Source organism: Pan troglodytes, chromosome 1, assembly GCF_028858775.2.
Source record: "Pan troglodytes isolate AG18354 chromosome 1, NHGRI_mPanTro3-v2.0_pri, whole genome shotgun sequence".
NCBI classification, from domain to species: Eukaryota; Metazoa; Chordata; class Mammalia; order Primates; family Hominidae; genus Pan; species Pan troglodytes.
Window position 1 is genome coordinate 116,630,173 of NC_072398.2, and position 10,341 is coordinate 116,640,513.

At 44.3% G+C, this 10,341-nt stretch overlaps 1 pseudogene; it reads left to right on the plus strand.

Annotated features, from left to right (window-relative positions):
* The first annotated feature begins 1,096 nt into the window (after positions 1 to 1,096).
* Positions 1,097 to 8,917, plus strand: LOC469442 (3 beta-hydroxysteroid dehydrogenase/Delta 5-->4-isomerase type 1-like; annotated as a pseudogene).
* Positions 8,918 to 10,341: the final 1,424 nt, after the last annotated feature.

The window sequence follows — 10,341 nt, forward strand, 5'->3', positions numbered from 1 at the left end:
TGGGAATAAAAATCAGAAAGTAGTTGCCTATGAGACTGATTGGGTGAAGGGCAGGGAAATAACAGGCAACAGTTGGAAAACAACTTTATGGAGTGAAGGAAATGGTCTATATCTTCTTTGAGTGGTACTTACATGGGCATATATAACTGTCAAAGTTCATTGGCACTGAACACTTAAGATCTGGGCATTTTAATGCATACAAATTACATCTTGATTTTTTAAAATAGAGGAAAGTGTTTTGGGGAGCTTATGGTAGTGATATTGGGCAGTTGTCAGGCATAGGCTACAGAAGCATTCATAGCATATTCAGTTCAGGAATTTGCTGAGAATGGTTTTGCAGCCAAAAATATGGGAAAAGTTCAAACATCTATGATAAGAGTCACTGGGTCATACAACCAGAAATCCCCACTCTTGTGGTACAGGCCATATTATTAAGCAGTTATCACTAGATAGCTTCCCTTCAGTGATGTTCTTTGTCTAGGAATCCAGAGCTCTCCAGGGGAAAATTGCAATTGAGGTTTTGGATATATTGGGTAGGAGAGAAAGTCACTTCACATAAAACTTAGTGATTAGAGCTGTCAACATCGCAAATTTCTAGACCTTGCAAGACAGGAGCAACATCTCAAATGATAGTCTGAGAGAGGAGATAATGGGCTAATGTGGATTTCCTTCCAAATGTATTCACTGCACAAGGTCAGAATTCACATTGCACTTGAAGATTTCTCCCAGTCTACTTTAAGTTCACAGATTGCAGATCCCAGAGAGCTGGTATCAACTGACCAGTGTCCTGTTAAGTCTAAACCCAAGACTCTTTGTCACATTGCAGCCTTGAATTTCTCTTTCTGTTCCTGGGAGATAAAACTTAAAGGTCACTATTCTTCTGAGAAAAGGGATCCTGGAGGAGCAGAGAGCAATGAGTTTGTGGCAGGAGTTCATGGTGATAATGGCTGAGCCAGAAGCCACAGTGCACAAAGCTCCAGGCTTGCCTCAAAGGATGAGGTGACCAGCACCCTGACTACTCTGTCCAGCTATTAATAATCTAACTAATGGTTAGAGCTATTTCGTTTTCTTTCAGCTACTTCTGGCAATGGTGAGGATATGGAATTTTTGCAAAAAAAATGGGTGGAAGTAAAAAGGCATCTGTGTGAGTATATAAATATCTGATCTCCCTTTTTAGCCCTCTCCAGGGGCACCCTAGAATAAGATCTTCTCCCCAGCATCTTCTGTTTCCTGGAGAGTGTTTCCTGCTACCTCGGATTGGCCATGACAGGCTGGAGCTGCCTTGTGACAGGAGCAGGAGGGTTTCTGGGTCAGAGGATCATCTGCCTGTTAGTGGAGGAGACAGAGCTGAAGGAGATCAGGGCCTTGGACAGGCCTTCAGACCAGGATTGAGGGAGGAATTTTCTAGTAAGTAAACTTGAGTCATAGTTGTGTGGCTCCAGCTTAAACCCTGCATTGGTGTGGGGAGGTGGACCTTGTCTAGCAAGTTATGGAAAGTCGTAGCAAAATCTAGGCCAATCCCACATCCAAAGTCATCAAAAAGGAAATATTAAATAGCATAAAATTTCATAGTGTGAAATATACTTAAAGGAGTGTCCAGAGACTGGATTCTGGCCCTGACTCAGAACTTGAGAGGCAGCCACCTCAGCCTCCGGGCCTCTCTTCTTCTATTAAGAAAATCCTACATCTGTTATCTTTCTTGCCTACAACTCTTTTATGTCTGAAGCTTTTTGTCTTGGCGATTGCTTTGCAACATTCACAAAGGACACCATTACCCTAAAGACCTCACCAGTGGATCCTGCCTTTCTAGACTGTGCTGGACTTTGTTTTGTTTGGAAGCTTCCTTAGGATTTTTAGTGAAGGCAAAATAAAAGGGAGCAAAGGTAAAGATGAGTGTATAAGTGTTTGTGTGGTTTGTGTGTGTGTGTCAGAGAGAGAGAGAAAATGAGGAGAGAGAATGAGAAAGTCTGAATGAATGAGAAAGAGAGAGGATAAGAGAGAGAGAGGGCATCAGTGAGAGGGAGAGAGTGTGCACAAGTGCACAGCACAGAGCAGAGACAGAGTAGGAGGCAGTATGAGGCCAGATATGCCTCATTTAGATTTCTTATAAATGGCTTTTTTAAAAACCATTTCTCTCTGTCGCTCAATACCCCAAAGGAATTGATTGCAGAGTTTGCTGTAGCAACTCCTTGTGCAAATAACCCCGTGAGGAAGGTACAAAATGGGTCACATCCAACTGGACAATGAACCCAGCAAGGTCTAGAAACATAAAGTTACTTGCCAATGCCATCTGATCAATGTATAGCAACGCTCAGGCCAGAGCTTCCTTCCAGAGGCTCCATCACTTGGCCATTGGGTTGATGCTTGGCAAAGTGGGTCTTCAGACTCTCTCTTTGCCTCTCTGTGTGCCCCAAACCAATTCCCTGTCCACCTCCCCAACCCAGGGGTTTGGGGGGACTGTATATCTACATGTGGGCTCTGGCTGCCCAGTGGGTACTCCCCTGCCCACAGAAAAGCCCCCACTTGACAGCACTCAGGACCACACCCAACAATCTGTTCTTTCACTCTTCTCTGACCTCTTCAAATGTCCAATTTCCTCCACCTTCTGTTTTAATGGTGTCTTTGATTAACATACGACCAATATTAAATGTTTGTAATCTTTATATCTCACCAATATTTGCTGTAACACCTGATACCAGAAAAAACAAACAAACAAACAAACAAAAAACAATGCTCAGCCTAAGGGAACCATTCTCCTATGGTGAAAATTCAGAAGGTATAATAAATGGGCAGGGGCCTGCATGAAGATAAAAACAGAGAATCTTTTCAGTGTTCTTTCTGTGTCAGGCACTGTGCTAAACCTTTTGCATGTGTCGACTCATTTGCTCTTCATAACAACCCTATGAGATCGGTTTTTTATTATCCTCCTTTCTTACAGATGAGGAGACAACCAGAGAGAGGTTAATTAACTTGTTCAAGGTTCCGCAGTTAGAATGTGGTAAAGCTGGATTTGAACACACGCAGTCTAGTGCAGCATCTGTGCGCTTAAGCAGTAGTTAGTCTAGCAGCTTCTAGAAGGAGTAAGCTATAGCTCCATCAACAAAGTCCCCTTTCCTGGTGCCTCTTGATCCCTGCAAACTCGTTCGCAAAGAGTCCTTTTATCTCTGCTTTGGACTTCTTCCGCTTTGAAATAGCAATTTCTTTGAGCCAGTCTGTCTGAAGTCGGCAGCAAAGGAGAAGCAGAGGAAGGCAGCAGAGAAGGGAGAAGAGGGGGAAATACAACCAGAGAAAATTCCACTCTCAGGCTGTTACCACCTCCTCCCCAGCAGCCTCTTCCCTGACTCCTCCCACTGCAGGCCCTTCTTGGAGTTGCCTGACTATGGGAAGGGGCTGGGAGTAGACAAAACATGGCACACGCATTAGGAGAGTAAATGGTCCCGCCTGTACCCCAGGAAGGAATTTCTCCAGCCTTGATTTTTTTCACTCTGAATTTCACTGTTACAATTCTTTGGACTTTGTTGCCAATTTCAATTAAACTGGCTTATTCTTACTCTTTCTCAGAAAAGTTGATTCTAAACAGCCAGTCCTGCACCTGGGGTGCAGAATACAAGGCTTCTGGTGGGATGGGCAGGTTTGAGCCTTACTAGAAGCCTGACCTTAGATCTGTCCTTTAACTTATCTGAGCCTCAGTTTCCTCACCAGTAAAGTGGGACTCAAAATACCTACCTCACAAGATAGCTGTAAAAGGAAATAAGCAAGGTATGGGCCGTATGCAGATTATAAAGCACAAATGAGTGTAGAGTATTTATCTGAGCTCCATGTAGCATGGTGTTCATTTTGTGGACTAATTCCGGTGACAACTTTACTGGCAGCATTACTTCCTGTGGATTTCAGAGGAGCCTGAAGATATGGATGTTGTATCTGCTGCCCTTGGCTAGACACTAGACAGCTGGGCTGTTAATTCATCGGCGGCCAACTCATTTTCGGCATTGCTATCTGCTTTTGATGATATCTGATAATAGTTTTTCAATAACATTCATCATTTATGCCCAACCTCAATTCCCTAGTAATGGCTCCACTCTCCTCCTAGTTGCCCAAGCAGGAAACCATAGGGGTGATTTTGTCTTCTCCTTTTCCTCTCAGCCCAGCTCCAATAGGTACCAGGACCTTCAAGGTAAGGTCTGAAATTCTAACCTGGTGTATCTCTCCCCTCCTCTGCTTCCACTGCTGGACCCTGGTTCCAGTCCTCATCTAAACTTTGGCACAGACATTCTGATTAATCACTTGATCACCTGGCTCTCTCATTTCCCCTGTACCAGTCCGTTTTATATCCTCAAGCCAAGGTTAACTACCTACACCACAACTCTGCCTCTGTTTCTCTCTCTCTTTTTCTTTCTTTTTTTTTTTTTTTTTTTTTTTTTTTTGAGAAAGGGTCTTGCTCTACCCCCCAGGCTGGAGTGCAGAGGTGCAATCTCAGCTCACTGCCACCTTCACCTCTTGGGCTCCATCCATCTGCATCCATCTTTCTGCCTCAGCCTCCTGAGTAGTGAAGACTATAGACGGATGCCACCACACAGGGCTAATTTTTGTATTTTTAGTAGAGACGGGGTTTCATCAGGTTGTCTAGGCTGGTCTCAACCCTCTAGGCTCAAACTAGCCACCCGCCTTGGCCTCCCAAAGTTCCAAAAATTGCTTATTTATATTTGCAATGCAAAAAGAAATAGGCATGAGCCGCCACACCCGACCTGTTTCTCTTTTATTCCAAATATCAATAAGCATTTTTCTTTGACATGATGCTGGAGACCCAAAATCATGATTCCATACCTGATTCCTCATCACCTACAAAATTAAATTCACTTTTTCCCTCTTATACCCAACTCTCCACAATCACCCTAGGCTCCTTAAGAAATTTGGTGAGTGTCCCATGACTCCAGCAATGCTTACATTCTAGGCACACCTGACAGCTCACTGCTCAGATTACTTTTCTGAATGAGATAAGGTAGAAACAGATGTTTGCTCTTTCCTAGTAAACTGCTGCACATGCTGATTTCTGTGCCTTTGTTTGCTTGTTCTTTCCATTGAATGTATGCCCTCCATTCTAACACCCCACTCTAACCATCCTTGAGCACCTATGTAACATCACCTTTATCAGAAAACTTCTCAGCTAGATACAGAAATCATTCCAATGACCTAACCTCTGCTCACACAGAACTCCAGAACAAGACCAAGCTGACAGTGCTGGAAGGAGACATTCTGGATGAGCCATTCCTGAAGAGAGCCTGCCAGGACGTCTCGGTCATCATCCACACCGCCTGTATCATTGATGTCTTCGGAGTCACTCACAGACAGTCTATCATGAATGTCAATGTGAAAGGTAGGGTAGCCTGGGGAGGAGATAAAGCAAGGTGGTGAAATGAGGATCAGAAAGAAGGACAGGAAGGAAAGAGAAGTCTATCCATTGAACACCTGCTGTGCTCTGGGCCAAGTGACTTTGCTGATCACTACCAACTGGGGGAACTCAAGGCTGCTATTTTCAGTTTTATAGATGAGAAAACTAGGACTGAGCAATGACAAGCAACTTGTCCAAAGTCCCACAGTTGAGTAAGTAAGTAGGAGAGTGTGACTTTAAACTCACTCCTGTGTGACTCCGAAGGCTGTGGAAGCTCTTTCTAATGTGGCCCCAGTCAAAAGTCAACTAATCTCCAACTTCAGACTCTTGAAATCCAGCTACCCGTTGGCTCCCCGGACCAGAATCTGACCTTCCAGGTGCCACCATAGTCATCATTTTGAACCTTATGTGTAGGCTGATGAGAACATTCAGAGTCTTCCTGCCCACCTCAAAGAAGAAATCCTCTCGAGAGAACTAGCAAATCTGGTTCACAGAGGTCTGTCAGGACAGAATTATCCAGCACATGCCTTCCCACTATATGTTCTTAACAATAAGAGTTTCCCAGTGTCCAGGATACAGTCTCTTCAGCTCACCACAGGGTCTGCTAATTACATAGCTGTTTCCAGCCAGGTGCCCAAAGTGCACCCTCATTCAATCCTCATCCCTTAAATGCTTGGTGGTCTTTCTGAATCCTGGCTTTCCAACCTACTTTAAATTCAGACACATTTTCTTAAGGAATCTTCTAATGCACTCTCACTCTCTGATCTCCAGAACCCAGTCTTCAGCACTACAGCATTCCAACCCCTGGCCTGGCCCTCCACATTCAGTCTACTCAAACTCCTTTTCTTTTTTTCTTTTTTTTTTTTTTTTTGACAGAGTTTCGCTCTTGTCACCCAGGCTGGAGTGCAATGGCACGATCTCAGCTCACTGCAACCTCCACCTCCCGGGTTCAGGCGATTCTCCTGCCTCAGCCTCCCAGTGTATCTGAGATTACAGGTGCCTAACACCATGCCAAGCTAATTTTTTTTTTTTTTTTTTGTATTTTTAGTAGAGAGGGGTGTCACCATGTTGGCCAGGCAGGTCTTAAATTCCTGACCTCAGGTGATCCACCCACCTCTGCCTCCCAAAGTGCTGGGATTATAGGCTTGAGCCATTGCACCCGGCCTCAAACTCCTTTTCTAAAGCAACTAATTGCTTTTGAGTCTCCAGCACCAACTAAAAAAAAAAAAAAACCTTTTCCAGTTGCTACTTACCCATACCTCTAAGTACCCCTACAGTGCAAGGAGGATGCTAAGAGTAACCAGTTTTTTATTTTAATTCCTGTTCTCCACAGCTCCATACAACAGGGGATATGAAATGACAAGGAAAGTGTTAGAGACATCTGTTTCCTAAAACCATTATCATTCCCAGGCTTAGAAAATACTTCACAATGTTGATCAATTCCCCCTTGAAGGTAAACTAACTCCAAATTTGCTCCCTCGTTAGATTAATTTTTGAAAGCCTAAGACTGTCTCTCCAGAAATTCAAATTGCACAGAGACTTTAAATTGGGAGCCTCTTTCCCAGGGAACACACAATCAGGAAAAGAGTGTGGGTCTCCAGCATGTTCCCACAACCCACTGTTTACTCAGTGACCCCAGAGATGGTCCTTGTGACAAAGTTTTATTAGTCCTCAACAAAATGAGGAAAATGTCAACAATTTCATGTATATTGAAGAGTGTATATTGCCTGAATACTGTGTATTTGTGTGTGTGTCATGTGAATTCTTCCACTGCCCTTTTCTGCCTAAGGATTGGGACTATCCATATACTCAGAGTATTTTTAAATTTTAAACAATCTGTCTTTAATGGTATTGATGAAAAATCATAATTTTTCAATGTCTTTAGTTGGCAAAACAAAGAGTGATAACCCTAGGTCATTTTCCAAAATTAAGGTACACACACACACACACACACACACACACACGTCCTTGAAACCCAAAAGTCTAAAAATTCTTGCTCTCCAGAACCCACTTCTCAGTTTCTTTTCATTTTTGTGATTTTCCTATGGCTGTAGTGTGGCCCAGTGTCAGTCAGAGCCACAGAAGAATGTATCCTGAGTCTGTTACAACCACTGCACTTGGGAGTGGGGAGTGGGGCACATGGATCTGTTCATGTGTTTGGCCCTCCCTTAGGGATACTTCCTGACACTGAAAGCATGCTCTTTCTGGGCGGGTATCCAGCTCCTCTTGGAGGCCTGTGTCCAAGCTACTGTGCCAGTCTTCATCTACACCAGTACCCTACAGTTAGCTGGGCCCAACTCCTACAAGGAAATCATTGAGAATGCCCATGAAGAAGACTTTCTGGAAAACACATGGTCTGCTCCATATCCATACAGCAAAAAGCTTGCTGAGAAGGCTGTGCTGGCAGCTAATGGGTGGACTCTGAAAAATGGTGATACCTTGTACACTTGTGCCTTAAGACCCATGTATATCTATGGGGAAGGAAGCCCATTTCTTACTACCAATATAATTGAGGCCCTGAACAACAATGGGATCCTGTCGAGTGTCAGCAAGTTCTCCACAGCCAACCCAGTCTATGTTGGCAACGTGGCCTGGGCCCACATTCTGGCCTTGAGGGCCCTGCGGGAGCCCAAGAAAACCCCAAGTGTGCTAGGACAGTTCTACTACATCTCAGATGACACGCCTCACCAAACTATGATAACCTTAATTACATCCTGAGCAAAGAGTTCGGCCTCTGCCTTGATTCCAGATGAAGTCTTCTTTTATCCCTGATGTACTGGATTGGCGTCCTGCTGGAAATAGTGAGCCTCCTGCTCAGGCCAATTTGCACCTATCAACCGCCCTTCGACTGCCACACAGTGACATTGTCAAATAGCATGTTCACCTTCTCTTACAAGAAGGCTCAGCGAGATCTGGCATATAAGCCACTTTACAGCTGGGAGGAAGCCAAGCAGAAAACCATGGAGTGGGTTGGTTCCCTTGTGGACCGGCGCAAGGAGAACCTGAAGTCCAAGACTCAGTGCTTTAAGGATGACAGAGATGTGCATGTGGGTATTGTTAGGAGATGTCATCAAGCTCCATCCTCCTGGCTTCATACAGAATGTGACAAGGGCATAAGCCCAGGTCCTGCTGCCTCCCTTTCACACAATGCCCAACTTATTGTCTTCCTCGTGTCATCAAAACCTGCCCATTCCCTGACCCAACCAGAAGCTTTCTGTCCTAATCATATACCAGAAGACAGACAATGTGATTTGCTTTTTCCAAATCTCAGTGGCTGATTCTGAACAACTGTGGTCTCTTTTATCTTAAGGGTCTCTTTTAACTGCTAGAGCTCTCCATTTCTCCTCCTAAAAGAGAAGGATTTCTTTTCTTTTAAGTCTCCTATTTCTTCACACAGTTCAAGGAAATGAGCAATAAATGTTTTAATGCTTAACCTGGAGGGAGGTATGGTTTCTGTTAATACATACTTTCCTCCTTTCCCTTTCATTTCCAGGTATCACCATCTCCAACTTAGAAGAGTTGCATGAAACTGGGGTTGGGGGGTGGGCAGAGTAGTGGGAGGGTCAGGAAGGGTGGTTGAAGGCTGAATAAGCTCTGCCCTTATTGCAGGCATGTACAACATGAGCTACATATGACATATATTACCTCATTTAATACTCATCGGAAACCTATGAGGTGGGGTGACTATTTCCATTTTATTGGTGAGGAAATTTGTTCACAGTCAACTGATTAGTGGCTAGGCCTGCTATCAGAAAATTGACCCTGAAAGTCCTTATCTTTCCACCAAATCAAACAGCCTGAACTGGTCTTGTCAGTGGTATGGCAGAGCACTGGAGCATGGGGTGCCAATACTTGGGAGAACCCTAGCTTAGTTGGGTTACCTCCTTCTTGCACAATCCCATGCAGGGGATTCTCTAGAACTCAGGAAATTCCCCGAGGGGCATCTGGAAGGGCTTGCATGCCTTACCAAATGGTCTTGAGCAGGGGAGAGCAAGCAAAAATGCATCCAGCCTCCACCAGCTTTAGTGCCAATTTCCTTGAAGGTCTCTAAGACAAGCCTGGCTATATGTGTGTTGGCCATTCTGGTCATTAACAACCTTGCATTTCACCCTTTCAAATCACATGATGAAGCCACATCATGGGTTCTTGGGCAAGTAAAGGGAACAAGTGTGAACTTCTTCAAAATACAGCTCTTATTCAGCTCAAAAAGTAGAAGTGTACTATCCCACATCCCCAGATTTAACTGCCTCTTCCTTTTTCTTTATCCTTCTCTCCTTTGAATCACATCCTTTCTTCCTTTATTCTTCCATCTCCTTAGCCACTTTCCTTCCCTCCATCTCCCTTTTAATCACTGGCCCTCCTATTCTTCTCAATGTGCCTGAGAAGTGGAGGCAAATCAGGACAAGTTTGGGGACTTCAATGATGACATAGTCAATAACCAACCAAAGAAGCAACAGTAAAAACAAACAAACAAAAAAGTCCAGTCTCAGGGGCATCAGGGACAAAGTTGAACTGAAGCAGGTGAGGAGGTTGTTGTGGGGTCAGAGTGTGTGGAGGGGAAGCTGTCTCTCTCTGCACCTGGATGTGATAGCAATGATGAGAGTCACACCCAAGATCAAGATGGCTTCTTTCCTACACAGGAAATTTACACATCATTAATCAGTTGAATTGGATTATCAAAAAGGATATAGTATCAGTGTTCATTCTGATGGGAAAAGAGAAGAACATTCTACCCCAGGTGAACCACTTTCAAAACCCCAAGGAACAGATGATCAGCACTAGCATCAGGGTGGAGTGGCCCTAGGCAGTGGGGTAAGTTAAAAAAATGGAACACCCCTCCTGCCCTGTCCTCTGCATGAAATGCAAGAGTCAGCATCTGTCCATCTCTTGAAAGGCATGCGCACCATCCATATGTTAATGCAAAATTGCATGGGAGGGAAAGGAGGGTGGTG